This window comes from Balaenoptera musculus, chromosome 4 (assembly GCF_009873245.2).
Source record: "Balaenoptera musculus isolate JJ_BM4_2016_0621 chromosome 4, mBalMus1.pri.v3, whole genome shotgun sequence".
NCBI lineage: Eukaryota > Metazoa > Chordata > Mammalia > Artiodactyla > Balaenopteridae > Balaenoptera > Balaenoptera musculus.
In genome coordinates, this window is record NC_045788.1 from 79,796,518 (window position 1) to 79,819,750 (window position 23,233).

General features: G+C 39.2%; 1 protein-coding gene across 4 annotated transcripts in view; it reads left to right on the top strand.

Annotated features, from left to right (window-relative positions):
* IGSF11 (immunoglobulin superfamily member 11) overlaps positions 1-23,233 on the top strand; it is a 148,011-nt gene that overhangs the window by 31,770 nt on the left and 93,008 nt on the right. Inside the window, exon 2 of one of the 4 annotated variants that reach the window (XM_036851536.1) lies at positions 12,063-12,125. The exons of the other annotated variants lie outside the window; for them this stretch is intronic. The gene's annotated coding sequence lies outside the window, so the exon portion shown is untranslated. The remainder of the gene's footprint in view (positions 1-12,062; positions 12,126-23,233) is intronic. 4 annotated transcript variants of the gene reach the window in all.

Below are 23,233 nucleotides of genomic sequence, written 5' to 3' on the forward strand. Positions count from 1 at the left end.
AAATGTGAAGTGGTTGGGTGATGAAACAAACAAGATCCTGGTGGAGGTTGAGAGATGCTTTAATTAAGTAAAGGAAGGAGTTACCCTACCTTCTGTGGGATGGAAGAGAAGGGCAAAAGGATAGGTAAAAAGATGGACACTACATTGTGGTAGAGAGAATTCCTTGAATTTCTTCTAGAAAAGATGAAAAGTGAGGTGTTTGCCAGGAGTTGGAAGGGTAGGATGGGAAAAGGAGTTAAGAAAGATGCATCTTTGGAAGAGCTGTTAAAGTCTGTCTGCTATGAACTCAGTGAGAGATGATTAATGGGAATATCTGTTGGAAGTTGGATGGTGAATCAAAAAGCCAACCTTTTTTGTTCATTTTGTTTTATATTTTTAGATTTGTGATTTTTGTTCCCCAACAACTCTGGGTGTCAGTTGGTCACTATTACTTTAGGCAGCTTGCTTTGTTCTCACCGTTTTTTTGACCTGAGACCCTGTTTCTCAAGAACCTCCTTATGAATTAATTTTTACAAAGCATTCTGTCATTTTGGGGCAATGCTAGCTAATGTGGTTAAAATAAAAGTGACCTTAAATGGACATTCTGTTATTAAGTACTATTGCTGTAAAGTTTATATATAATATATGCTTTAATTTAGCATTATAAATGAAGAGACATTTTGACTTTTTTACTTAACAAGTAATGTGCAGTGTGATTAGAAAAATCAAATATTTTCAAAACTTTTTTGCTCAATCATTTCTTATGAGGATTTTTCAAGAAACTCATGTTTTTACTGCTGTTTCCTTGTAGCCCTGAAGGAAACCCATTGTAATGAAATGAAGGAACCCATTGTAGGTACTATTTCAACCATTGATGGAATATAAAAAGGATTTGGGATGAAATTAACTCTAAGATTGCTGTGTTCCATGTGATTCAAGCGGGCGTGTATTGAGCAGTTTTAAGATTACAGACATAATTGTGATAGTTCCTTTTTTACAAAATGGTTTTATCATTGTGGTTATATATAACCTAGTTATTGAATACAATGTTTTTGAAAGTGTTCATTTCTTTTAAAATAATCTTAGACATGGTTTACTTTTTGAAAATGTCATCTATTTTAAACATTTCTATCTTGGAAAAAGGTTATACATTCACATGGCTCAAACTTCAAAAAATATATAAAAGAGTACTTCATTGAAAAGTTTCCCTTGATCACATTCCTCCAATATGTCTCCTCCACCGGGCAACAAATGTTAGTTTCTTTTGTTGTTGTTAAGAAATATCATTTTAGAGTTATTTTAAGCATATTCAAATACATGTATGACCCTCCCCTTTTTCCTACACAAATAGTAGCACACTGTACCTGTATGCTTCCTTATTATTTTTTTAATATCTGCACAACATTTCATTGTATCGGTGTACCATAACTTGTCTTCCCCGTTGATGAATACTTAGGTGGTTTCCAAACTTTTACTTTTGTAAGCAACGCTAAGATGAATAAACTTATATTGTATATACATTATTTTGCATGTGTAACAGGATTGCTGAATTTACTTTAAATTAATCACATCAAAGAAAGCACCACTTGTCAAATTTTAAGGTAACAGGCTTTTGGACATGAATATAGAAAGTGCAGATTGAAATTTAAGGTTGTGTTGAGGCATTGAAAAGAAATAAAAACTTTGCTTTGTTATCCTGTCTGGTATTTTGTCTTATTTTTTAAAAACTATTTTTGAGGCTTTCTTTTTGAATACAATAATAGACAAAATATTTCAAGCTGCTATTTGTAAGTACTCTTTTGGCAAATAGCACATTGTGGGGGCAGTCTTTATTCCCCATAGATGAAAAGCCACTTTTGATGTTATATTTTCTGTATCTTTCCTTTTTTTCCATTGGATTTGGAAGTACTGGAGACATTTTGCAAGGGATAAGAAATTTGACCAGATAATGCGATATACACAGCTGGTAAATATCATCTTGAGTTGAAGTTGCAGGATTTAACGTTTGTGTTTTTTTATTGACTTATATTTCAATAATTCTTATGTTTTCTGTATTTAACCAGTGGTTCTTTATAGATATCAAATAAATGATATATGACTAAATATAAATCAGTTTAAAACCTTAGTACTGTCAAAGTCACCAGGCTGTTGTCTGTGGTCACCTGAATAGTTAACCAACTGACTAGGTCATAAGCCGACCCCTCTTACACTATAGTCATACATACTCCCTGGATATGTAGAAAGAGGTTCTCAAAAGTTCTGTTTTAAAAGTTAAAATATTTGAATAATTATTTTATTATTGACTTAAAAATTGAATACCATCTTATTGAACTTGAAGGGTTTGTATTCAGTAGTTAAGAAACACTGATATTGAGGAAAGTTAAGGAGGAAAAAGAATTAGGAGGTTGTAATCAGTGTCCCCTACATCTGCATTTGGAAAAGTAATCATTACTTAAAGAAACTCTCTGTAAGCTCTTCATGTTTATTTGTCATGTACAGTATTTTATATTAAATGCTTTGCACAGTACTATAGGAAACCCACTGTAAGTCATAATTTAATTATTATTGTCTAAAAATCCTCGTACCAGCACATTCTAAGGCAGCTCTCTAGCGTCAGTGGGAGAGAGGAAGGGAGATAACTTTTGTATCTGTCGCCTGAACTGTTAACTTAGTCACATGCCCAGACTGAGAAATTGCCTGGTGTAGTGGTCAGGATACGGACTTCCAAGCACGGCCCCAGATGTACTGTCTGAGAGCCAGGAATGATTTATGATTAACTAATAGAGAAGGCATTTGGAAATTGGTGAGGACATCAGATAAGATAACAGAGGTATTGCAAAAGCAGTTTGAAGGAAGTGCCCAAATCATAGGCTTTGCTACCAAATCACTCCTTGTAAAGATCCCACCACAAATCTAGTGCTATCTCAGTGGTTTCTCTTGTCCTTGAAATGCTAACCTAGACCTGACCTAGAGCTGCAGAATTTCAGATTAGAGAGACACTTTAATCTCTTCTAAGAAGCTGAGCTTGCTTCAAGCTTTATTAACTTAGTTCATGATTATCTAAAATAGTCTTAGTCCTGTTTGCCATAGATAACTCTACTTCTGTTAGTTCTGAAATAGTGAAGCCAAATGTCATTGGGATCCAGGCCCATACTGCCAGTTGCCAGTAGGGTAACTCTACTTAGATGTACCATAGGCACCTCAAACCCAGCCGGCCTGTAACTGAATTCATCGTCTTGTCCCAGACCTGATCCTCTCTGTTTCATTCTTTCAATGTACTAGGCACTGAGTATCCCAAGATGAATAAAACCAGACATGTTCTCTGTCTTAGACATTAAGTGCAATGGGAATTCACGGAAGGCTTAAACTTCAAAAAACAGTTTTTTTAACACCTTAAAAAACTAAAAGTAGAACTGCCATATGACCCAGCAATCCCACTACTGGGCATATACCCTGGGAAAGCCGTAATTCAAAAAGATACATGTACCACAATGTTCATTGCAGCACTGTTTACAATTGCCAGGACATGGAAGCAACCTAAATGTCCATTGACGGATGAGTGGATAAAGAAGATGTGGCACATATATACAATGGAATATTACTCAGACATAAGAAGGAACAAAATTAAGTTATTTGTAATATGGTGAATGGACCTAGAGTCTGTCATACAGAGTGAAGTAAGTCAGAAAGAGGAAAACAAATACCGGATGCTAATGCACATATATGGAATCTAAAAGAATGGTACTGACGAACCTAGTGGCAGGGCAGGAATAAAGATGCAGACATAGAGAACGGACTGGAGGACACAGCGGGGGAGAGGAAGCTGGGACGAAGTGAGAGTAGCAGTGACATATATACACTACCAAATGTAAAATGGATGGCTAGTGGGAAGCTGCTGCATAGCACAGGGAGATCAGCTCGGTGCTTTGTGATGACCTAGAGGGGTGGGATAGGGAGGGTGGGAGGGATATGAAGATATATCTATACTTATAGCTGATTCACTTTATTGTACAACAGAAACTAACACAACATTGTAAAGCAATTATACCCCAATAAAGATTAAAAAAAAAAAGGTAATCCTTGTTTGTAGACTGGATTGGAGTGAGTTGAGGAGAGTGGTGAGGAGAGTGATTGAGGCCATTGGAGAAATCAAGGAGTGAGATGATGGTGGCATGAACCAGAGTGGTGGCAGTGGCGATAGAAGTGGTGGATAGATGAACCAAATTTTGGAATTGGCACTTGGTGATGGACTGAATGGTGGGGGGGTGCTCTGGAGAGCCAATGTCAAAGGTGATTCCCAGGTTTCTGGCTTAAACACTAGCATCAGCCTGGTGCCATATACTGAGATATGAAACTCTACACTGGAAAACAGGTTGGGGAGGAGGAGCAAGAGTTCAATTTTGAGAATTATTAGACTTGAAGTATCTTTAGGAGAGTCAACTCTCTCTTGTACATTTCCTCTTATCAATGACATTAATTCTCTTCATGCAGCCTAGAAGCCCAGAAGTTATCCATGATTCTTTTTCCTCACTCTCTACATTCAGTAAGTCATGAACTCTTGTCAATTCTGTACTTCTTTAGAGTTTTCTGGACTCTTTTCTCCCCTTTCTCCATCATTAATGATTATTTTAAGCATTGGTCATTTTCCCCTGGACTATTGCACTAGCTTCCTAATAATCTCCATCTCCTGTTATCCTCTCTTTAGTGCAAAGTTTTCCACACCTTCTTCTGCCAGAGCACAAAGGGCTGTTCTGTGGTGGGGGGTAGAGGGACATTGTCCAGGCCCTTCCACCACTGTTTCAACCAGAAGAGCTTTGCTTTTTTAACATCTTGGGTTTCTGTGTAAAATTTCATTTGAAGACGCATTAAAAATAACATAGGTCAATAAAAACTGGAAAACCTCTTTCCCTAGTGAACCTTCATCCTACAAACTGTTACGTGGATGATATTTCTAAAATGAATCTGATCGTTTCATTCACTGCTTAAAACCTTTCAATGCCTCACTATTACCTTTAGGGTAAGGTTTAAAATTTGTAGCGTATCCACAAGATCTTTCGTGATCTGGCTTAATTTCCCCAACTCATCTTCTAACATTCTAGTCTCACCCTTATTTGTTCCCCAGTTTCTTTCAGTCCCCCAAGCCTCTTTGCCTTGATTCTGGTTTGCTTCCCTTCCTCCATCCCCTTTCCCACACCATTCCCTTTTACCAGTCCTTTCAAGCCCTGCTCAGGTGTTGTCATTCCTATGAGACATTTGTGGGTCATCTTTAGACAAAGTTAATTACTCCCTTCTCTGTACCATTTCTCTACCCCCATACTTATACTAGTTTGCACACAGAGCACTGAACTTGAATCATGTGCTTACATGTCTGTCTTAGACTTAAGAAGCTATGAACTCCTTGGGCGTTGGGCCCACTGTATCTTTTGTCTGTGTGTTGTAAACCTAGTCCTAGCCTATGGTGGACTTCAGTCAGTGTTTGTTGAAGTAAATGGAACCAAAATTGGCAGCAAGTGCTGCTAGGTTTTGTTAATTCTTAGAGATTCAAGGTGTTTGGAATATAAATATTGCGTCCTTTGGTGCCCCCAGAGCCAGTCCAATTCTAGACCAATGCTTGGGATATGAGTGCATGTTGATTTGAGAATAATTGTTCTACTTCAAATATGCCTGGCCCCATCTGATATCAAGTAGCTTGCAGGATGGCTTTTAGGAGTGCATAAAGATTTGCGGTTTGGCACAATTAAAAAAAAGCTTTATTGAGATATAATTTACATACCATAAAATCCACCCATCTACACAGCAGTTTTCAGTATGCAGATTTGTGCATCCATCACCATAATGTAATTTTAGAACATTTTCAGCCCTCCAGAAAGAAAGCTTGTGTGCATTAATGGTCACTCTCCGCTCTCTCCCACCCCCTCCTAGTACTTGGGCAACCTGTAGACTATTTTCTGCCTCTGTAGAGTTGCCTATATGATCTTTTTATGACTAGCTTCTTTCACTTAGCATAGTGTTTTTTTTTTTTTTTAATTTATTTATTTTTATTTATTTATGGCTGTGTTGGGTCTTCGTTGCTGTGCGAGGGCTTTCTCTAGTTGTGGCAAGTGGGGGCCACTCTTCATCACGGTGCGCGGGCCTCTCACTATCGCGGCCTCTCTTGTTGCGGAGCACAGGCTCCAGACGCGCAGGCTCAGTAATTGTGGCTCACGGGCCCAGTTGCTCCGCGGCATGTGGGATCTTCCCAGACCAGGGCTCGAACCCGTGTCCCCTGCATTGGCAGGCAGATTCTCAACCACTGCGCCACCAGGGAAGCCCCTAGCATAGTGTTTTTGAGGTTCATTCATGTTTTAGCATGTATCAGTACTTCATTCCTTTTGTTTAATGCTGAATAATGTTATATGTGTGGGTGTACAAATTTCTATTTATCCATTCATTATTTGGTGGCCATTTGGATTGTTTCTACTTTTTGGCTTTCATAAATACTGCTCTGAACGTTTATGTACAGGTTTTGTTGGACATGTGTTTTCATTTTTCTTGCATATATACCCAGAAGTAAAAATTGCTGGACCTTGTGGCACCTCTCTGTTTAACTGCCAAACTATTTTCCAAAGTGGTTGCACCATTTTACGTTTTCCCCAGCAGTGTGTGAGGGTTTCAGCTTCTCCACCTCCTCACCAACACTTGTTACTGTCTTTTTATTGTAGCCATTCTAGTGGGTTTGAAGTGGTTTCTCATTTTCCTAATAACTAACAATGCTAAGTATATTTTCATGTGCTTATTGGCCATTTGTATGTTTTCTTTGGAGAAATGTGTTATTCGAACCCTTTGTCATTCTTTAATTGGGTTTTTTTGTCTTTTTATTATTAAATTTTAAGATTTCTTTGTAGATGCTGGATGCAAGTCCCTTATCAGACATATGATTTATAAATATTTTCTCTCCTTCTGTTGGTTGCCTTTTCACTTTATTGGTGGTGTCATTTGAAGCACAAACATTTAAAATTTTGATCAAGTTTAGTTATCAAGTCTTCTTTTTGCTTGTGCTTTTAGTGCATATCTAAGAAATCATTGCTTAACTCTGGTGCAATTTCTTCAACTTCTCTTTTTCCATTGAACTTTTTTCTTCAATCCCAAAGTGGCTATGGAATCCTTGTAATTTATCTGTGACTTGTTACAGCCCCAGGATCAGTTTCACAAAGCCAGGTGCATAAATCAGATAGGCCAAAATTGCATGAGTGCTTGGAGGTGGGGGTGAGGATGGTGACTGTTTGTCTTGCCAGTCTGGAAGAGGTATTTGCTAGAATCTGTTAATCTGGTGAATAAAAGCTTTTTAAATGTAGATCCAAATAGTGTATAAACAGGCTTTGCGCTCTTTTACTAAATGTTTGAGGAATACCATCTAAATTAACTATGTGCTGGAATCTTAGATTGTGGTTTACACTTGTATGTATGTAATAAGAGATTTACAAAAGGGGAGTATTTGGGTGAAATCTCCCAGTGTAGGTTGACCACTGGGAGATGCATAACATCCAGACCCAGGTCTGCTATGTGAAATTTTTCAACATGTGAATAACCCTGGTAGTCTTTATTTTTTATTTGACATTTTGGAATATGGGTTGTTTGTGATGATTCTGGTACAATTCCCTGCTCTTCCTCTTAGTGCCAGTTTAAGAAATTGCTAATTGTCCATTCTTACTGGAAAGTACTGATTTCCATTTGAATATAACAGTCTTTTTGCTAAAACTTTCCTGTGGTTGATTGGAGCAAATACAAGAAGCCTTCTGTTTGTGGACTGAATGTTCAGCCAGCCATGACGTGGCCACTATTCTCAATGAAGCTTATTCATCACTTTCCGTGCTGGTGCATTATACGGGCCTTGCTGAGGATCCTGGGGACTTTGAATGGAGAGCTTCTCCTCTGCTTACCTCCATACACTGTCGGTATTAAGGGATTCTGTTCTTGATCTTTTCCAGACCTTGTGGATAATTAGATCTTTTTGTTTTCCGTTGATTCCCAATAGTGTCTTGCAGATGATAGGCGCTGATTGAGAATTTGTTCTTTTCCTAAGAACGGAATGGCAATTAGTGCTCTTAGGAGAAAGTTTTTTGTTCTCTTCTCATATACATGAACATTTATCTTCGATCCAATGTCAGTTTACACAGACATAGGCGATATGTTTTTATAAAATAAAATGAAATGGCTGTTGATGATGTTAGATTCAAAGCTCATTACTCTTTAGGTAAATTAAACTTTTTAATATTTAATCTTGTATACTTGTTGAATAATTAGATTAAGTTTACAGGTTAATTGCTGAATTTCATTTATATAGATAGAGCCGTAGAGATACAATAGTGGTTATTTGTTCCAGTTCATGACTAGAAGGCAGTCAAAGTTGTTATAAAACTAAGCCTATTATATACTTTGGTAAAATCATGTGTCCTGAGACATAGCAGGCACTTATTATGAGAGCCTGGTCAAACACCATCAGACCACCATATCATGGCTCTTGAGCCTGTTTCACAACAGTAGTGTTATGATAAGTAGTGTTCCCTGTGTGTGTTAGTTATGGCCATTGGGGGTATAAATATCCATGATAGAATAATATTTGAATTGTTTTTGACTACATCTAACAACAGGCTTATTGTTTTTTCAAAATATTTCATGAAAATGGTATATGCTTGCTCTACATTCCCCACTCCTGTTGCTTTCTCTCAGGAGTCACTGAGTTTCAGGGACTCACTAGGCCTGTGACCTCTATTCTAAGAAGAAGCCTAGCTCTGGATCTCAGTGGAGTTTATACTGTGTGTGGGAGGGCTGCATTTTCCCTGAAGAGTGGGTGCTTCCAGAGGAGCTGACTGGCTCAACAGTTTTCATTTCAGGGACTCAAACTTGCCCTGGGGACATTTCAGGAAATATGAATTTCTTCCAGCCAAGGGACCCTCCCTCCCCACCTACCACCACCACACACACACACACACACACACACACACACACACACACACACACACACACACCATACTCTTTAGAGATTCCTTGAACCCATAGAATTCTCGTGATTGAAAGTGAATCTTGGTTTGTTACTTACTGAGGTAAGCACCTCAGACCTTCTGTGGTCCAGAACTAACTTCTGGGGAGTCTCAGGAGACCCTAGAATTGTCCTGGGACTAACGGTGAGGTACTTCCTCTTATTCCCCTTTGTAGCTCCCATAGTATCTACAATGCTGCTCTGTTCATAGAATGTGCAAAATAAATGTGTTGGCTACAACTCTTTATCCATACTTCTTCTCCACTGATACATGTGAATCTATTTAGATTATTTAAGCCCAATATCATTCTAGAATTTCACATTTCACCCCAGATACCTCCCCTGTTTCTCAGCAACACACCCACTGTTCTTGTGTTTACTGAACTTTCACATTTTCATTCCAGAATTTCCCATTTTATCCCAGTATCTCTCCTGTCTCTCAGTAACGCACTCACTCCTCATTCTTCTTACTGATCTCTCCCTTGTATAATCACTTACTAAGTGAACAACTGTCTGATTACAGATTCTGACCCATATTAATAAGTAAGGAATATTATGCATATTATACCTTTAAAAAATTTCTCTAATGATACAGGTGTGCTCCAGGATGACAATTATGAACCTCAAGGTTATGTAATTTTCATAAGTTTTAGGTTGTCCACATTATCTCTCTAGGTAGCCCACAAACAGATGAAGGCTTGGCTTAAAAACAACTCTTCCCACAGAGAAATAGGATGTGGCTCTAAATTCCTTGATTTCTCTGTTTTAATTCTGATCTAAATTTATGTGTAATAGTTGATAATTATTTATTCATTTGAGTAGGATCTGTGATATAAGACAAGTGGTTTTTTTTTCTTGAAAATAGTTTGTTCTGATTGCAACAGGTCAACATATTCTAGGTGGATTATGCTGAATAAAAACTCCATATTGTCTCTTCTTAAAAAAAATAAATAAAAAAATGAAACATTTCTCTAAGTTATTCTCTCTTGCCTATTTTCCTTGACATATGCAGATTTCTTCAATTTCCACCTAGATTATTTTCCAGTATGTTCATAACTGGTCTCTATCTTTCCCTGTTCTCTCTCCCTTCAAATCTACCTACTGTACTTCTGAAAGAATAACTTTAATGAAAATATAAACACATCCTTCTCCTGGTTATAAAAATGGTCAGTGATTCCCTCTTGCGTTTTGGGTAGAGCCCAAAGCCTAAACTATAAAGTCATACAAGTTTCTTTGAATCTTTGTAGCTTAACTCCGCACTTTTACTGTTTATTACTTTGCCTCAAAGTCTGTGCTGTAAACATACCATCTACTTTATGACCCCCAGGCTTTTGCAGATGCTCTTCCTCTGCCTGGGATGCCTTCCACGTCTCACTATGTCTGATGTATCCTTTGCAGCTCAAAGGTTATCTCCTCTCTGGAGCCTCTCTGAACACGCCATTTGTCTTCGTCTGTGCTCATACAGTATTGTATTATATAGTACTTCTGATATATCACTTTATTGCTTTGTATACCAATACTTTTGTAAAATGTAATAAAAATGAAATAGAAAAATGAGGTGTAAAGAAGACATAGAAAATAGAAACCTCATTTTAAAATTATTAGATTCAAGAGACCTAAAATTACTAGGTTTCTAAATGTTTATGCTCAGTTTTGAACTTAACTATGTTTTTATGGACCAACAGCAAACAATTCACAGGTCGTCATTTGTCCACAGGTCACATCTTGAGTAGCACTGTTTTATAACATTTATCAAACAGTTTTTACAGTTATTTGCATGCATATTTGCTTTCCTGACTAGACTGGGGTTGTGTCTTTTTTATCTTGTGTTTTCCTTTGTCTGGCTTCTCATCCTTTGTCCCCTAACCTCCCCCCCCACCGACACCCCGGTCATCCCCTCCCCCCCAAAACCAGGTCTTAATATAGTACGTGACAGAGTTAATCAGTGAATGTTCATTGAAAGATTTAAGTGTAGCAGTGGTCTCATTACCATATAATCACAACTGGCTTGCATTTCAGTTTGCAAAGTCACATGGGTAGAGCTTTGTGTTAGTTCATATGGGTATTGCTTTGAACTTCGTGATGCCATAGTGAAGTTCTGTTGGGGAAGGGGCTTGCAAACTCAGTCTGAAGTAGATGCAGTTATGTTGTACTCTGCCTAATTTCAGTAGTCTCTGAGAAATCTTGCATGCAACACATGTCCACATTCTTCGCACAAGTGATAAAATAGCTCTCTGCTGTAGGGGAGGAGCAGAGAACTAGTAACACCGCTGAAGCAACTTTTTAGCAAATACTTGTTTTGAGGAGAATGTTTGCTGTCAGTTACAAATGAAATGCTTTTAATTTTTCTGGTTTTACTGACACACTACATGCAGATGCCAGGTCTCCCACCCTTGGGGACATCCAGCCCTCACATCCCTCCTTCCATCCCCATTCACAGTTCATTAGTCAGTTTAGAATCTGCATTTTTGAAAGTTGTAGTTACCCAGCTTCAGAAGCTTAGAACTTGTCCCATATCTGTGATTTTGGAACAGTGTTCTGTTATGGTGGAAAGCAGTAGAAACCTGAGTTCCAGCCCAGGCTTCACTTCTAGTTGACTGCATGACTCTGGGCAAGTCATACTCCCCTTATAACTTGTGTCCTCATTTGAAAATCCAGACTAGATTATTTATAGGGTTGTTTTTTAACTCTTCCCTTTGGTCCTTGTGGGAGTCGACGTTTGCCTGCTTTGATTTTGGTCAGTTAACTCTGGCTGGTGATCTTCATATACTGTCATGTACATACTGTGCCAGTAGTTACCATGTTATATTGACATTCTCTTTGCTTTTTTTCTTTCCCCCCAGTGCGCTGTAGTTTCCTCAAAGTCATCTTATTCATACTTGTGTTACCTGTTCTTGACCCAGTGTCTCAATTCACGCCCTATTAATGTTGGTTGACTTGTTAAGCTGAACTCTGTCCTTTGTTTTTGCTACAGAGCTTTGTTTAGCACTATGCCTACCGGGGAACAAGCCTTGCATCAGTTGCATATTTGATATCCAATTAATATATTACAGAACTGTTTCAGGTTGTGGACGTCATGAAGCCCGGTTGGAGTGATGCTGATCAGTCCCGCGACTGTGTAAAGCAGGTGAGAGTTGTGGTTATTCATTCACTGTTCTCCTCTGGAGGGGCTCATTGATTATTAGCTTGATGGAGGATCTGAGCTGGTAGTCCTCTGTCTGGGCCTTCTTGGCCTCTGGCAGCTGAGAGAAAGATGTGAGTTCTCTGCCCACAGACTGTCCAGCCCTGTGGGGCAGCCTGCCAAGAGTCTCAAGTCACATGCCCAGGGAGTTGCTGCTACATTTTTTCTTCCTTGTCTTTTTCAAGGCTGCTGTTGTTGGGCTCCGCGCCTGGTGTCCCTGAATTGTAGCTCTTTGAGTTCTCTGGGTGGTGAACTCCAAACATCGTTGAGCAGCCGGTGCAATCTTTATTGGGGCTGGATTACCTCCACCGAGTAGACCAAGTGTGTTTTTATACCGTCACCAGGCAAGACTTGCAGCTGTGACCCGTACACTGAGCCCACAGTCCCCAGTCCCCACAGCGTGCCCCTGAATATCCCCAGCCCAGGGTGTGCGGGGCTGTGGTGTGAGCTGTAGCTTGTCCTCACCCATGTCCTGGAGGAGAGTCCTCCTCATCCTGTGCGGTGAGCTCATGCACTAACCCTCATGCTTAGCTTCTCTAGGTAGGTATTCCATTGCGCATTCCATTTGTAGAGCTGAGCCCTGAGCCTCTTTGTAAGATCTTTAATACACCAAAGTGTTCAGACGCCATGAGGAAGGTTAGTACTTGGAGTTGTATTGCAATGGTGGTGATGGATTAAAACTGAGCCCCGACACACGTTTTCCTAGTCTACGTGTTTGTGAAATGGTTCACAAGGTTAGAAGTTTAGTAGATGGATATCTAGTGGAATGAAACTAAGTAGTGCTTAAGTTTATTGCACCACTAGCCTTAACTTTCCTTAACATGGTGTTCTAAGTAACAGCCATGTCTTAGGATGATCCCATTACCCTGAGTCACCTATTCTGCTGAGAAATATGGAGAAAAGAGACTGTGAGTCTGGAGAACTTAGAAAATTTTCTTTTCTTCTTCTTTGTGTGGCCTTTTCTTTCCATTTAATTTCTGTGTTCTCTCTCTTATGTGAGGGGCACTAACGGATTCATGTAAAACCTGTATTTTAATGTTGACCCATCTGCTTTCCAGTTGTTTAGCCGTGGGAGAATTTATTATCCTCTCTGAGCTATAGTTTCCTTCCTAGTAAAAACAAGATACTGCCACTACTATTTTAAACATTAAGCATCATGTGAAGGTGTGTACTTGGTGTGGTACCCGGCTGACCTGCGGAAGGATGATAAAGGATCCTTGCCATTTTCCTGTTACATTGAGCATACACAATATTTCTTATTATAAATCCCTCATTTGTACCTGTAGCGAAAATGTTACAAATGGCATCAAGTAGAAATCGAGGCACTTAATGAAAAAAGTTTAGTGAATGTTTCTTGGGCACCAGGCACTGTGAGTGGAGGAGAAGACAGCTTCCCTGAGCTGTTGGCAGTCTCACGGGTAATACAGAGAAGCAAGCAGCGTTTGCAGAGGGTGTGATGGGTGCTGTGGCGGTGCGGCTGGTGTGCTCTTCAAGTGCGGAGACAGGGCACTCGCTCCTGAGGCGAGAGGAGCAGAAGGGATGGCAGAAAGTCAGGGGAGGGTTCCTGGAGGAATGGGGTTTTGAACTGTGGCTTGTTGAAGAGAGGAAGGAGGTTCCAGGCTGAGGGAACTACACGTGAAAGGCCAAAAAGTGTAACGTAGCATGGGACGTGCAGCGCAAGTCGTTCAGGCTGGCTTCATTGTAGCGACGTGTGACGCGGCCAGTGCTGGACGGTGGAGCTGCTGATGGCTGGCGCATGGAAGGCCTTTCTGTCATGCTGAGAAACTTGGTTTATCTCTTGTGGAGAACGGGCTTGTCATCGCAAGGCTCTCGTCTGAGGTGTGGCATGATCAAATTTGCATTTTAGAAGCATCCCTCCGGTGCGAGGGCGTAGAATCTGTTGGTGGGAGACAAGGTGAGGAGAAGGGGGGACATATGCTAAGAGGCTGGTGCAGGGGTTCAGAGGACAGATGATGAGGGTCGGAACTGAAAGAGCAGATGGCAGAAGGGATGAAGAGGAGGACACCAACTGAGAGTAACTGAGGAGGTAAGCATCTGTGACTCCTTCATCTTAAAGAATGAAAAAGCATCTGGGGGAATCTCCTAGGTTCTTGTCTTGGCTGCATAGGAATGGAGAATAATAAAGGAGGAAGGTCAGGTTTTGGAAAAAGATGATAAGTTCAGTTTTGGATAAATTGAATGGGTGCTGCTTGTGGAATGTGATCCAAGGGAAGGGAAAACCAGGAAGCAATTTGATATATGGGTCTAGGGCTTAAGGGAAGTCAGAGCCAGAAATGTAGCTTTTCACCTTGATCGATTATAACGACATAGGAAACAATGAGTAAAATGGTCATTTTGTCCTTGCACTGTGACAGAGGGACAGACATTTATAATATATCACAAATGAAGCTGTCATTAAAAACGTACAATAGATCCCCCTCCCCTCCTACTTCAGTGTTCTCCTTGGTAGAGATAGGATATTACTATTTCCCTTTTCTCTCTCAACCCCCATAGGGCCTTTTGGTTTGAAATACTGCTTTGAAATTAAATAAAGTTGAATTTTGAAGGGTCTTAAATTTTAATATGATACTTTCCATAACTCTAAGCTTCATTTTAATGTGGCTTAGCATAACTTCTGATGCCTCTGGGAGTGCTTCTTAGTAATTTATTATTATTATTATTTTATCATTAGCTCTTAGACAAAAGTTGAGAGAAAATTATTAGAGCAATCAGGATGTATTCCCTAGGCTGTGAAAGGGATGAGTGTAAGGTCTCGGCTACGGTGGCTTTTTGTCTTCTCACTCGGCACACCCTGGCTTCTGTCTCCTGGGGGCTCTGCAGTTTTAGATCAGCATCAAGGTGTCACTGAGTGGCAGCGTTCAGTGACAGAGTTCTTACAGGTCAGAATTTTTTGGATAATCTTCCACATCCTCACCTTTCCTCCTACCATTCTCTCTTCTTTTTTTCTCATTTCAGCGGACCTTAGGAAATCATATTCTTGGGTGTTCTCATTCTATTCCTTTGTGGTCTCTACGTATTTTCCTTAATTTTCCTCTTGTCAGTATTGAGGTTTATGGTAACCTGTCCTTTTCTATCTTCTTCCACTTGAATATGCATAGAAAATCAGCCATGCTCTTCTGGCATCCTTAAAATTATAGCTTTGCCTGTTTTTAATTTTTCTTTCTCTCTCTCCTACTATCCATTGAGATGACATTCTAGGTTCAATCACCGCCACTTCTCCCACTCTCACCCTCCAAATATACCTGTTAAACCTCTGTATTGGTCTAGCTACATGACCAACCACACTTGCCTTAAATACTTCTTATACTGGGAAGTTCGCTGTCTCGTATGACTTGTTTCATTTTCAGCAGCTTCAGTTGTCAAAAGGCTTTCCTTATAATATAAACACGTGATACTGTGATATGTTAAACAATGTACTTTTTGTTCCTGGTATTTTCTGCTGCCCTCTGACAGTTTTACTTTTTCTGGTTAGCAGGGGAAGGAAGAGACACCTCAGCAGAATGCAGAGAAGAGGCAAGTGTCTGATTTTTGAATTTCAGAAATTACAAAGCCTTGGTCTGACTATAAAACTAAATTTGGAAAAGTCAGGAAAAAAGATTTTGTAGACAAGTTGAGGGAGAGTCAGATAGGGAGTTGAGAGAGCCCAGATATTGGCCTTGTGCTTGAGAGAACCTCTAGGAAGGTTTGATGAATTCTAGAGGAGAGTGAACTTCTCCGTAAGACCTCACAGCAAAACTGCAAAGATTAAGTTTCTGCCTCTCAGCTCAATGCGGGCTCACAATCAAAATTAAGTTTAGTTATTGAAAAAATGAAGAGGATGAAGTTACATTTCTTGCCCATCTGATTTGTAGGCTGAGATTTGTATGTGTTATTTCTATATTGAAAAGCAGTGAGACGTAGTGGAAAATTGCACAGGCTTGGAAGCCAGATTAATTTGGGTTTAAATCTTGGCTCTGCGTAATATCCTAGTCAAGTTACTTAATCTCTCTGAGTCTGTTTTTTTTTTTTTTCATTTGTGTAACTGGAATAATAATACCCACTTTGTGGGAGTGTTTTGATGCTTAGATGAGAGGTACATACAGTGTCTAGAATGATGTCTGGCTTATAATAGGCACTCAGAAATAACTCTCTCACTTAATTTTTTGTCTCAGTACTACCTCTTATTTTGTCCTCTTAAGACTTAATAGAATATGTCTAAATACTTCTTTCATATGATAGGCTTATAAATATTTGAAGACCAATATCCTCAACAGTGCCTAGCACTGTGTCTTGCATATTTGAGAAGCAGTGTGACATAGTGTATTCTGGAGCCCATTGCTTGGATTTGAATCCCAGCTAGGCCTCTTACTAGCTTAGGTAAGTTACTTAACTTCTTTGGACCTCAATTTCCTTGTTTGTAAAATGGGATAATAATAATAATACCTATCTCGAGGTGGTTGTGGATATTAAAGACGTTAACACATATAAAGACTTCCAGATGCATGGTAGTTCATTAGGCAGAGAGTAAGTGCCTCATGGTGATGGAGACAATGCTACATGATCACCTAGTCCTGTTTTATTTTCCTCTTTAGAGCCAGGTCATGGCTGCTTTTTCTTTCCTTCCTTGTGGGTTAGGTTGGGTCCATGTATTCATTCTAAACAGTAGATTATAAGTGGAGGTGACAGGTGTCATTTATGAGCCAAAGCACTTTGCCACGTGGATTGTAGAGACCCTCATGTGGATTGTAGAGACCCTCATATGATGGTTTCACAAGGTCATACTGGACTGAGTCCCTGAGTCACCATTTAGTAGAGAGCTTCTGGATCCCTAGAGGACATTGTGTGAGCAAGAAATAAACTTTGTTTAAAGCTGCTGAGATTTCAGAGTTAATTTGTTACTGAGGCACAATGTAGCCTATGAGGATTAATGTAATATGGCTGTTATGATTGTTGACTAGTTGAATACCAAATGAAAGAAACTGTTGAGTCAATTTTAGCAGAGGCCTTTTCAATGAAGATATTAAGGAGAGAGGAGGGGATTTTTTTAAAGGAAACAGACAGGGTTGAGACAGGGACATTAATTTTTCTTTTTGAAAGAGGTTTCATGTAAGTTTATGACTGGGTGATAGAATTCTTTGCCCTTCTTTTTCTTGCCCCATATCCTATAATAGAAATCTACTTGTTTTAAAGCTTCTTGTATCTTGTTAAACTTCAAACAGTTGTGTTCTGGAGTGGTAATTGATAATTTTATTAGTGAATGAGTTTATCAGATAACCATTTGACAGTATTGACAACAGCATGAAAGGAGTTTGAAAAGATAGCTCCAAGGTTAGAGCCGGTTGTTACCATTAGCTAGAAAAAAAATTGGGAAAGCAAACTTATTTTTAAGGAGAAGATGGTGACTTCACTTTTGGACATTGAGTTTAAAGAGTATTAACATGGTGGTTGGAAGTTTGACACTCCATCTCTTGTGAAAAGCTGGGCTAACAGTGGTTTAGATAGAGACTTTCTGTTGTTAGGTTCAAATAACCCCACTCCCCCAATTTTATATTTGATAGAGCACATCTTTGAGATTTTAGAACAGGTTTGTGGAAGTATACGATTTATTATTTAAACTTCGGACAGACTTTCTGTGAGCACATCTTTTGTTCATCGGGGGTACAAACTTATCTATTATGTGTAGTAACAGAAACCTACATGAAATGAGTGAATTATTTTTTTAAGGAAAGGTACTACTGAAGAAAATAGAAAAGTGGAATGGCACTTAAAAATATATATTTGGCTCTGTGAACAAAATGATTTTTTGATTTTTTTTGTTTAATTTTTCTTTTTCAAGGCAAAGTTTCTTCAGTAAAAGGATGAGAGAGGAGAACTTCTTCTCCGTCAAATTTAATCTGTAGCCATCTGCTGCTGTATCTCATTATGTTCTTCATGTAATTAGAGCAATTAGGATGAGGCTTGCACTATATATTGGTCTTGGAAAGAGGGTTGAGCTGTTTGCAGGCTTATTTTGAGAGACTGGAGATTAACGGCCTAATCTTTTAGGTAAACTGATGGAAACCGAGAAATGTTTAAGCTACTAAAAGAAGAAGGGCAGTTTTTTTCTCTTCTCTGTAATGTTGCTTTCCTATCACCATGGTGACTAGGTATCTTGCCAAACATGTTTTTAATGAGATGAACTCAAAAGGTAATAGAGAAGAAAGGTTGTAGAAGAAAGAGAGGAGGAGGGCTCTGTGGAGTGGTGATCGTGGTGGAAACCCCTCTCCAAAATTTTGACACTGAGCTGCTTGGAAGGCAGGAATGGAGAAAAGGAGAAGGAGAATTGAAAGGAGACAGCGTTGATTAGAGATGTACAGAACTCTCTTTTGGGGAGCCAGTCACCTGAATTTGGTTTGTGTACTAAAGAAGGGCAAGGGGGTTAGGTACTGTAACAAAGATGTGCTAAACTATTGTGGGATCCCTCGGATAGGACCGCAGTGCCACTCCACACACCCAGCTAGGATTAGTGTGCCATTCCACATCCCGGAAGGGGCTTCTCGCGAGGGCTGACAGTTCTTCCTTCCTGCTCTGTCTCCCTCTCTGCCCTTTCATCTTCATTTCAGTTGCCAGTACAGTAGTGGTGATCCTCATTACCAATTACTGAACTGTTGCATTATTTTCCAACTGATCTTTATCAAGTCATTGTCTACTCCAATTCAACCTACCTGAGGCCACCAAATGCATTTTTATGAAACATCACTTCATTTTCGTCTCTCTTTTAATTCACGTGTTTTCCGCATTGCCCGCAATGCCACACTTCTTACCCTGGCATTCAAGGTCCCCTGAAAGGCTACTGACCCACGTTATCAACCATAGCTCTTCTGCACGAACCCTACTATTTCCAGCTAGTCTAGTGTCTTCCCTGTCTTAAGAATGTTTCATGTTCATGTCCACTGCTGCATCTCTGCACATGCTATTGCTCCTTTCTGAAAACCTCTTTATTTCTCTACGTCCTAAATCCTACAAGGTCTACCTCAGTACTTAACTATCCTAATTATTTTCTACCACTATTGTCGCTTATGTTTTTATTGAATAGTCCTTACAGTGCTCAGAATAGATGTTTATAATATGATAGATGCTGAAAAGTTGGTGGTGATTGAACCATAGCCCTTTAGATGTGGAAGAACTTTAGAGATCAAGATGGCCCATCTTGTTCTTAATTTCAGGTGGTTGTGGCACCGAGTCTCTGGGAACTCAGGCAGGCAAACCAGCTTAAAGAAATGAGTTGGGTCTTTACTGCATTTCTTCGTTTAATCTTCTGTCAGAGCCCTGGTGTCACTGAATGTTTGACAGAGACAACCATTTTCTCCAGTTTTAAGGGGATTTATCCTGGATGCACTGAGTGTGTTTAGCTTCTGGGTGCGTGCCCAGGGCTGTGTGCATGGAACACTTAATTCTAGGGGCTGTCCGTGCTCCACTCTATTCAGATCAGAACTTATTTATGTGTGCCAGGCCACTGCTGAGCTTGGCACATGGTGGTGGGCAGGAGAGGCCTGCTGGTCTCTGTGCATAGACAAGTTCTGCTCCTGCTGGGCGGAGCATATGCCCGGGTGAGAGAGCAGCAGAGGGGCAAAACACTGGGAGGGAGAGACTGGGAGTGAGCGCTAAGAGCAGAAAGAAAAGGAGATATTAAAAGTGGAGGGGATTGGTATCCACATTGCCAGTGGAAACAGCCAGGGAGAGCATGGCTGTGATGTCTTTCTCAGTGTCTTGCGTCTTTTTCTGGGTCCTAGCATCACTTGAAGGTAACTGACTCCAACTCCTTATTCATTTACAGTGTGATCTATGCCTTATCCCAACTCTACTTTAAGAAGGTATTAATTCTTCATGAAAGGTGTCCATATTTTAGTTCTCCAGGGCTACTTAACTCTTTATTTTAGTTATGCCAGTGAGATCCTGGTCTTCATATCTGAAACTGTTCCATTTATCCTTGAATTATATCTCCAAAGCATTAAGCTCTAGCTTTTACAGATTCAGTCATGGAGTCTGCCCAGAGTGTCCAGGATACAGCTGTCCAGCACTGTAACCATACTTTATGTTTCAGGCACATGGATTTTGTTGCTTCAAAATGGCAAATTTATAGGGTGTCAGGAATTGCACAGACTATGCACATGCATCCATTCAACAGCTATTTATTGAGCAAGTATTCTCTGATATGAAAAACATGAAGATCCTTGCCCTCACAGAGCCTCCATTTTACAGCAAGGAGAAATAGACAATAAAGAGTAAGAAAAATAAGGATAATGTATACTACGTTAGGAGGTGGTAAGTGCATTGGGAGACAGAAAAAGTAGAGAATAGTAAGGAGGTGACTTGAAAATATGTGAATGAGACTAAATAGCTTAATATTTTCAATTTGGATAAATTTAAACCTTTTTTTTTTTTTTGGCCGTGCTGTGCAGCTTGCTGGATCTTAGTTCCCCGACCAGGGATTGAACCCCGGGCCCCGGCAGTGAAAGCGTCGAGTCCTAACCACTGGACTCCAGGGAATTCCCAAAACCTTATATTTAAAAAAAATATGTAATTTGAAGAGATTGTACCTTTTCATGGGTTTTTAGGACCATGAGGAGTCGGGCATTCAGATGCTGGTTTCTGGACCCTACAGGAATAATTGGTTGTTTAGTCCTGTCCATTTGGGACTGGAGAGAAGGACAGGGATAAACCCCCAGATCTCAAGTCTGTAGATCAAAATTTAGTGAGAAGAAGCTCCAAAGCAAAGAAGACACTGAATGCCCCCTTTCTGTTCTCATGGACTTGGGAGTTGCTCTTTAAAGATAGAAATGCGTCTTGTTCTAATATTTGTCTTCAATGTACAGCAATAATAATTGGAGTTTTAGGTATTTTTGATTAAATACCTTTTTATTGAATAGATTTAAATATGAGTTTAGGAATATGTTATCTTGAATATGCCATTCTTCATTCTTAATTTACAGGCTAAAATATTAAGGTGCAAGGAAGGGCTTAAAAAGGTGAGTGGAGAAAGGATGCATTTCCTTTATCTACCTACTATACTTTCAGTCTTTTATTCTCCCTTTTTCTTCTTGTCACTTCTCTTTAGGATAATCAGTGTTACTGAACTGAGGAACTGTATCTCAGAATCAAGGTCAAACCACATGTCCTGGCATAATCCTTAATTTTTGATGTTCTGTTTTTCATGCGCATGCATAAAATGTTTTCCTTTAGGTACTTATTTTCTGTTACCAAATTTTCACTCCCTAAAGTTCGCTAATCTGACTGGAGCTGACCTACTGATTTATAACTTGAAAGTCATTCTCTGCTCTCTGCCCCGTCTCTGTCCATGCCATGCATGCCCGTTGTGTGCTTCAGTCATTCAGTGCTTTTTACTCTCAAACACTATAATTGACTCTAGCTGTATATTTCTTCAGGTTGTTCTCTGGTCAGAGATTTAGTTAGTGAGGTAGCAGTAGGATCATCTGTCAGTTCCAGGGCTCACCAGGATTCACCTCCCGGCTTTGGTGGGGTGTGGAGAGCTGGGCCAGGCTCGTTTTTGTCCGCCTATTGTTGCCTGTTCTGTTTTAGCTGCCCCGCTCTGTGTGTGTGAAGGTAGCACAGCATTATTCTTGGTTTCTTTTTCAGCTAAATATTTTTTTTTCCCAAAGAATAAGTAACCTATGTACCTATTCCTATAAACGAAGAGACTGTTTAATAGAGAAGTGTGAATCGAAAGGCAGATTTTAGGGTTTGAAGGTTTTAAAAACTTTTTTAAAAGATCAGTTGTGCTGTCTCTTTCATAAAACTGTGTATCTATTTGAAGTCTGATAGTATTTGAAAACCATAGTAATGAATGTATTACTGAGAAACAACTCAGTAGTACTAATTTCTAGAATAAGTCTCGAATCCTATTTTTGCTGGCATTTTAAGTCATCATCTTGAACCAGAAAAACCTATGTGAATGTAATTCAAAACCAAATTCAGAACCTTTTCACTCTAAACTGGTGTCTGTTTTGATAATGCCATTATTTTCCTAATCTCAAAGGCTAGAAAAACCATGGGATGATTTTATTTTCTCTCTTATTCAGTATCCTTTACTTCTGTTAAACATTCCCATCAATTTTTCCTTTTAATATCTCTCACCTTACCTATTTACTGTCCATTTCCAAAGATCCCCTGGTTCAGGTCCTCTTTATTTCCCACTTAATTTGATGTGATAATGTTTGCAGTATTAACCAGTGGCCCTCCCCTCCCTATTGTTTCTCTTATACTTACCCTTCTTTTTGTTCGGCAGTCTGACTTATTTTTTTTTTTTTTTTTTTTTTTTTTTTTTTTTAAAGTTATACATATAAAGAGATTTATTTTTTTTTTTTTGTTGTTTTTTTTGTTGTTTTTTTTTTTTATTCACACACACACACACTGTATTTTATTTTTACAAGACATAAATAGACTGACACCAAGCATTGTACATGGATGACCACAACAAAAGCAACAATGATTGCAATTACCAAACATGAAACACACTCATACTATGTCATAATATTGACATTCAGTCCAGTAATCCTCCACTGTAACAGCTCCTTTACTTTGCAGTGAAAATTGATTTGTATATTCTTTGCCTCTGAGTCCTTGTGGGATTTTTTTTTTTTTTTTAATTCAGACAGAAAGTCACAAAAATTATACTCATCCTCATCAGTTCACTCAGTCCCATGTAATTAATTTTTTTTTCATCTTGATCTTTTGTTAGCACTTTTATGAGTTCATCAGTTTTTCATTAGAGTTCTGAAAATGCTTATTCATTCAGTTCAGCAGTACAGTCAGTTACCAGAAACCTGTACTTGTCAGAGTCTTTTCCATGAATTTCTTGAAGATGAAACCCTTTTATAGGAACATATTTGCAAAATCATCAGAGTACACCCAGAACTGTCTGTAAATGACAAAAGACTTAAAAATGACCACGGTTAAAGATTTGATGAAAGTTCATAATAATGCAGTTGACAAGAAAATTAGTTATTTCTGAGATATACATTTTAAAGTAATAACTAGGATTATTACTTATAACA